This window comes from Vigna unguiculata, chromosome 9, assembly GCF_004118075.2.
Source record: "Vigna unguiculata cultivar IT97K-499-35 chromosome 9, ASM411807v1, whole genome shotgun sequence".
NCBI lineage: Eukaryota > Viridiplantae > Streptophyta > Magnoliopsida > Fabales > Fabaceae > Vigna > Vigna unguiculata.
In genome coordinates this window covers 22826972-22834450 of record NC_040287.1, presented here as the reverse complement: position 1 = coordinate 22834450, position 7479 = coordinate 22826972, and the positions used below count along the sequence as shown (strand labels likewise).

The 7479-nt window shown below is 31.7% G+C and overlaps 1 long non-coding RNA gene across 11 annotated transcripts; it reads left to right on the top strand.

Moving 5' to 3' along the window:
- Nucleotides 1-1664: 1664 nt before the first annotated feature.
- Nucleotides 1665-6601, top strand: LOC114163878. 11 transcript variants are annotated; one of them, XR_003599444.1, is made up of 10 exons: nt 1665-1862; nt 1930-2248; nt 2346-2569; nt 3109-3354; nt 3934-4004; nt 4085-4227; nt 4352-4532; nt 5893-6225; nt 6300-6359; nt 6441-6594. It is a non-coding gene; the product is annotated as an uncharacterized LOC114163878 (long non-coding RNA). The 11 variants fall into 11 exon arrangements; XR_003599443.1 differs by having other exon boundaries at nt 1701-2248; nt 2349-2569; XR_003599440.1 differs by having other exon boundaries at nt 1701-2248; nt 4118-4227; nt 4314-4532.
- The last annotated feature ends 878 nt before the right edge of the window (nt 6602-7479 follow it).

The window sequence follows — 7479 nt, the reverse complement described above, 5'->3', positions numbered from 1 at the left end:
AGGAACCCCTCAATCACACAACCTAGGAAGCTGGAAAGTATAAATTTAGAGTGAGAATAGGACTTCATTTAGGACTTTAAAGAAGGAGATGCTTCATTGTTCGAATTTGCGGAGATAAGAGAAAGACTTGAAGTGAACTTACAAGAATGGGAGGGGAGAACAACTTGAGTGAGAAATTCAGTTCCAGATTCAGTGTTGCTGGCTGCAACAAGAAGAGAGGGTGGATCAGAATGAGAATTTGTAGTTTTCTGGTTGGAGAGGATTGGAAAATTCTGAAGGTGGATGCAGAGAGTGAGCATTTAGGAGAGCATAGCTTTTGTGTGTGGGCAGTGGAGAGAAGAGAAAGGGAAATAAAAAAGGTTTCACAATGCATGTAGATGAGTACTTCTCTTTTTGCACCTCAATCATAACGCAAGAATTTTAATACAAATGGAAATGAAGACAAGTATAAGAGGCACAAAAAATACAAAGTCTTTAAGAACTTTAGTTTAGTCCTTTAATTTAGGTTGAAAAATAAAACCATTCAGCACAACCTGCTTTCTTTCCTCTTTTTGGATGAGCTTAGACCTTGTCTTGCTAGACACAACCTACTTTCTTTCCATTGGATCTACATCAAAGCATGTGCAAGCAGTGTGTAAATAGACATATGGTAGAAATAAAAATGAAATGTCAGCATAATTGTGATTAGGAAAATAATAAAGAGAAACAACTAATTTTTTGTCCAATTATATGTTGTCACCATTCGAAACAGTTGTCTAATTATATAATCAGTTACCTAAAATCATATTAGTTGGATTAAATCGTGATTCTAAATGATATCTAGCTTTTGCTATCTCTTTCTCATCCTGCAAAACCGTAAAAATATTTGTCTTTCAATCTTATTGTAGATTCTATAAGAGATTACATTAAATTATAGCCTTAATAATCTTATTGGAGTACCTTTTCTTCAGCCATTGCTTCTTGTCTTGCCTTGCGTGTAGCATTCAAACTCATTATCTTTTCTTTCACAACTTGCATTGTTTCTAATATTTTGAGGCCTTCTATTTCACATATTATCTAACTTGATTTTTCTTTTGCCGGCCAGTTTTACACTAAGATATTACTAACTAGTTTTAGTTTTTAATTCTGATTTTTAGTTTTGATTTGGTTTCTTATTTTTCAGGCACTTATTATAAATTAATAAAGCTACGTTGGTTCTACATTTCTTTCTTTACCTACTTAGTTTTTATTTTTTAGCTTTACCTTATTATTTGTCCTATTAGTTTGATAATCATAGGTAGTGTTCTAGAATTTAGCTTTACTTAGTAGTTGTATTCTTACTCTTCGCATGTAGAAATAGTTGATTAGGATTTTAATTCTCTATTTTCAGTTTTGGCTTTAAATCTGTTTGTTATACTAAGCTTTCATAGGTTTGAGTAGTAGAAATTTTAGTAAGGTGCTATTTTGTGAATTTAATTTTCTCTTGAGCGTTCATGAATTGATTTAGACTTGCGTAGATATGGATATAATATTTTATAAACCATTCACTACAAAAAAATTACTATTTAGTGGGAGTTAATTTTTGGAGGTTATAAAAACCCTCCACAAAACAATAATATTTAAAATGGTTGTGTTAAGTTGTCTAAGTGTTAAGATTAGTGGGGATTTTAATTATTTTTTGAAAAGTTTTATAACCTCCGTAGATTTCTACACCTTTAACTCTCCTAATTTTTTTAACCTTTCCTTCCAGAGTTTTACATTCTCGCTCTACTCAAGGGTTTCCACACATTTCCAAACCCACATTCTCGTTTTTGTTCAGAATGCTCTGTCAAGCTCGATTTGAATTCATCAAATCAGCATTCATCTTCTCATCTCCGTCCAAGGTTTTACACTCACTCTCCTAAATTTTTTCCTAAATATCCAAACACTAGCATTTTCGTTTTTGTTCAGAAAGGTCCGTCATCAAATTGGCGTTTTGAAAGCTCGTTCTAGAAGTTCGATTTGGATCCATCAAACCGATATTCATCTTCGTCCTCGCTCATCTGCCAGTGCTCGTCATCTCCGTCATCGCTCATCGGCCAGTGGTCGTCGTCAATGCTTGTTGGCCGTTGCTCGTCTCTCAGTGATCGTCTCTTAGTGAGTGTGGGTTTGACCCTAATTTTTTAACCCTCTTTGATATGCAGAGAGATGTTTGCTCTAGTCCTTTCATTTGGCCTTCTCCTCACTGCATTAAGAAGCAGAAAGGCTAGGTCATGGCGCTATGGTTGTGGTAAGTGTTTGTCACAATGTCATAGATAAATTATAATTCCAAAACCTTAAATTTTTAGGTGAAAACTGTGACATCTGAAACATATAATTTGTTACAGTAGCAGACTATTTATCTCTTTCTTTCTGGGATGAGATTGGGGAGAGTGACAATGATAGAGACAACATGCTTCTTCAACTGGAGCAAGAATGCTTGGATATTTATCACAGGAGAGTTAAGGAGACGAGGAAGCACAAGGCTGACATATATTAATGGGTGGCAGATGCTGAAGCTCAAGCAACTAATATTGTTTCTTCCCTTAGGGAATCTACAATGCTCCCACGAGTAGGTTTGGTTACGTTGCTAGTTCATTTTCTGTCGTTGTAACTTGTAATTTATATTAATGGGTGGCAGATGCTTATTAGTTGTGATGTGAACAAGAACTAGAATGTGCTATATGATGTCTTCTATTATCTTTTATGAACACTGGAAATTGAAAATGTAACCTTGGCATAAATTGAAGATCAAATATTTGGCTCTCCCATGTTGTGGAGATAGGAAGAGTATGCAGTCTTAACTCTTAATAATGGCTATACTAGAGGAGGATAGGTGTTCCTGTTTGTATATTAATTTTTCGAAGTGAATTTCCACAAATATGTTCTATTTTTCTAAATTTTTTCTAAAATTAAGTTTCATTAAATTTTGAACGCTATGTTTACTGGAGTCATTAAATATTCAATAGTTGATTATTTCTTCTCATTTTTTTACTTTTTATTGCCATTTCTGATTGTTATTTACAAGATCTTGTGTTTCCCTCTTTAGAGTTAGCGTCACACTATTGAATTGACAAAGTACTTGTTCGACTAATTTTCTGCATTCGATAGGGAAAAGGATCCTTGAAGCAGCAATTAGCTGCCATTAAACTTGTCTTAGAGGATTTGAGGTCAAAGAAGGATGAAAGAATAAAGGAATTTTTAGAGATAAAGTCCCAAATTTCTCAGATATGTGATGAAATAGCAGGTTGTGGACAATACACAAGTGTCACAGACTCAGATGTAAATCAAAGTGATCTGACATCAAAGAAATTGGGGGAACTCAAGTCGCATCTACAGGAGCTTCAGAATGAAAAGGTTTTACCAAATTCATAATACAGATAAATAGTGTTGATAGTTCCAGATAAGAGGAGTTGTTAAAGTCAAGCCTCATGGTCCCATCACTAAGTTCCCTCTCACTTTCTCTTTATCTCTTTCTTTCTTTTACAATCACATTTTCATTTGGTTGTTTAGAACAAGTTGTTGAGGTTAATATTGATGTGATATTACTATGATTCTAAGTCAGTAAAATGTTAAAGACACTTCTACTGTTAGTGCAGAATAAAATGCTTCTTTGAGAGATTGTGGTTACCTAGATGTCTTGGTAAATGAGAGTGATAGTATGAGAATTGAAGTTTACATAGTTAAGATAAGGGTAATATATTTCTTGCATGTTCTGCACCAACATTCCTTGTATTTGGAATGGAGACCAGGTCATGGTAAGTTCTAAATTTATTTATGTTGCTGCTTAGGTAATATATAAGGGTTATATCAATCATTAGTTTTTTCATTATTTCCTATGCTATTGGTGTTATATTTAATAAGTAGTTACTCTTCTTCTCCGACCCTCTTTTTTATGTAGCCTCTTAGAATTTTCTTGTCTTATCTCCAATTCAGAAATAGTCACCAGATTTGAAGAAACACAAGTGCATCAGGGTAGATTTCTCTCCTAAGGGTTAAAAGAGTGAGTAAGTATCTCAATGCTTCCCAAACTAAATTCCACCTTTATTCCTACCTCTGCTTTGTCTGATGCTCCTCATAATTGTAGATAACATGTGGAATGATGGCTTCTCAATTTTAGGCTTTTCTTGATGCTACTGAGTGTCTCTATAAAACACAAAAGCTTGCCGGCAAACCTGCTGGAATTATCTCCCGCACTCGATACCAAGGTGGTCAAGAAGAGACTACAATGTAATAACACCCTCTTTCTGATCGTAATTTCTTATAATTCCCAATTCCTTGATTTGAATGAAAGAGTTATTTTCTTAAATTTTCAGTACATTATTTACTGATTGTGATGGTATCATCCCTCTAGTTCACCGTGGAATGGTATTTGTTCCATTTGGAATAAGATTTACATACAACCATGAGTTTGAAAATATGGAGGAAGTCAAAAGGTGGAAGTCCTTATGGTTCACGAGCATGGCTATTACTTGTATACTTTGTGTGTTTGACGCAAAGAAAGCTAATAGATTTGAAGTAATCACTTCCTCCAGGTCAGTAATAGAATCTGTAGTTTAATTGAATAATTGTTCTTCTAAAGGCATTTTTTTTTTCTGCAGGGAAGACCTTAATATGGGTTAATATGGAATTGGTCAAAAAAACATATTTAATTCAAATCTCTAAATAAAGTTCAACTTTGTAAGAGTTTTTTTTTTTCAAAATTCTTTGGATTAGTTAAATGAAATTAAAGGAGTGTTTATTTTAATTTGGATTTTAAATTTAAAATATAAAGGGGTTGGTCTTTAACTTATTTTATTAGGTCTTCAACAAATTTTTATTTTTATATATTCTCAGACATGTGAGATGTTATATTTTCTAATCCTATTACAACTTCCCTTTACCTTTTTTTCTTAAATATTTATAAAAGTATCAACTTAACCGATTACATTATAGGAAAATGAATAAATAGTAATCAATTTTAGGAAAAACCAAATTTAGTTATTATAATGATTAATTTATAAACTAAATATTATTAATATATGAAATAGTTTTTATTATAAACAAAAAATTATAATTAATTTATAAATTGGTAATTAAATTAGTCTCTAATAATAGTTACTAAAATTTAGGTTATTAAAAAAATTATTGTATAAATTGATCATTAATTAGAGATCAATTTAGATACTAAATTTTTGGTAGTCAAAATATTAATAACTAATTTACAAATCAATTATAAATTTTTATACATATCAATGATTTATAGTTTATAAATTTGTATTTAAATTAGTCATTATAATAATTAATTACTTTTTATCTCTAAAATTGGTAATTATTTTAAAATTTTCTTATAGTGTATTTTTTTTAAGAAAAAAGGAATTATATTTTTCTTAGAATGTGATTCCTGAAAATTTAACTTCTGAGACAATTATATATATATATATATATATATATATATATAGAATGTGATTGATATACAACATCAAATCATATACAAAAGCTTAATTATTAATTCCTTATAATTTTAACCATTAATTTGACATTTTCTTTTCTGTCTTGAAGTTAATATTTTGTCTTGAAACTATAATTGAGTTATGCTTCTTCAGCTTTATTATTCTAACTTATAGAAAAAGTTTATTCTTGTTTTCATTCATTATTTGTCTTCTAACTTGTATGGTTTACCTTTGTTAGGTGCTTAAGCATTGATGCAAGTTTTGCTTGGTGGTTTTGATTTTTTTCTTTTTTATTCAAGTTGGTTAACAGTGAATATTTACTATTCTGTTTTATAAAGGTTACGTGCAATCGTAAATTTTGAATAGTTCATTTGGACTGTGTTGAAGTGCTTTATTTTGTGACTAATGATTTGGTATATTTTACTATCATAATTTGCTTATATAGAGATTTTTCTTAATGTAGCGAAACTGAAAGATATGAGCAATTTTGTCATGGGCCGCTTTGGGATGATTGTGGACAACTTTAAAGTTGTCAAAGATCCAAACATTAGTTCTTATTCTATCTCATTCCAACATTAATTTGTGTACAGAAAAGTCATAGCATCAATGATGTTTGAAACTTTTTTAACTCTATTTGCTAATATTTGGTTAGGTCTCGGTTTCATTAATTCCATAACTTTCATTTTCTTGGTTGGGGTTTTCTTGTCATTATGGTTGGGTGCATCTGTCCTGGGCCTTGGGGAGTGGTTTATCAAGCGAATGCCACTTGTTCATCTTATTGATTGGAAAAGAATAGGTTCTTTCTATATGTGTCCTTTTCTTCATTTATCTCTAATTTCTATTTCCCATTTCTAACTTTTCTTCAAACAGTGACGTCGTCCACATGGTTAGCTATGCACTTCTCTTCGTAAATGCCAACGATAGAAGAAGGTAATTTTCCTATCCTTTTTCATTTCACCACTATTAATTATTTTTGTATATTCATGCTATTTGATTTGAAATGGTGTGTAGGTGGACACCGGATGCAGTTGTATTTGATTCTCACCCGCGCATGGAACTCCCAGCTATTTGATTTTTGTGTATATTTTTTTCAACATTAAGTATTTTCTTTTTTAATATTTATATTGTAATTGTTAACACTATCAAATCATCAATAAAATTAATTTTAGTTCATTTTTGTGTACTTTTTGAATTTATATATTTTATTTATTTTTCATTATAAAAATAATTTTATTAAATTAATAAATTATAAATGCAGGTGTGTAATTGTAAATAAAGGAGGTTTGAAACCTCCACAAAATAATAGTCACCAATAAAAGAGGTTAAAACCCTCCACAAAACAACCTCCGCAATATAACTTGGAACTATTTTTCCTTTCTTTAATTTTGGGCTACCTTTCATTCTATAAAAAGGCAAGCCATTTCTTTGTAATGTTTAACTTTGATAATTTAGTGAAATCGCAGCTTGTGCATTCTTGTCTTAGTTCACTTCTCATTGAGAGATTCAACCTAGGGTTTCATCTACCTGGTTTCCGAACTCTATCGAAGGAGCTTGGTGACTTTACAAGGGGGAGACACCTCTATTTATAACCTAAGGTGTCACCAAATTTGAGATGCAGGAGCCTAAAAACTCTAACTTTACTAGCTTGGAGAGCAAGGCAAAAATCCTTTCTAATAGGTGAAGGACATGTTGTCACTCAAGGAGGTGGGACATTGATGGAATACCATCTAACCATGGCCAAGAACTTTCAAGAAGAGTTGGAGTCATTTCTGCAAGGTGAAGCAAGACTCTATCTATTAGGCCATTTTGTAGTATCTCTAGTAGATTAAGAATATTTAGACCATGTATTAAAGGTCATGTGGTGTAGGATTCTTTTAAGCATTGTATTAAGGGCCAAGTAGTATAGGGTTTATGAATAATCTTGCTTAAGTTGTAGGACAATGTTTGTGCCTAGCTTAAGCTAATCTTAGGTGATTAATTTGGTAACCCTAGCCTGGTGGATAAACATGGTGGTCACATGGCAAGATCTTCGAGGATAGTTTTCTTACAA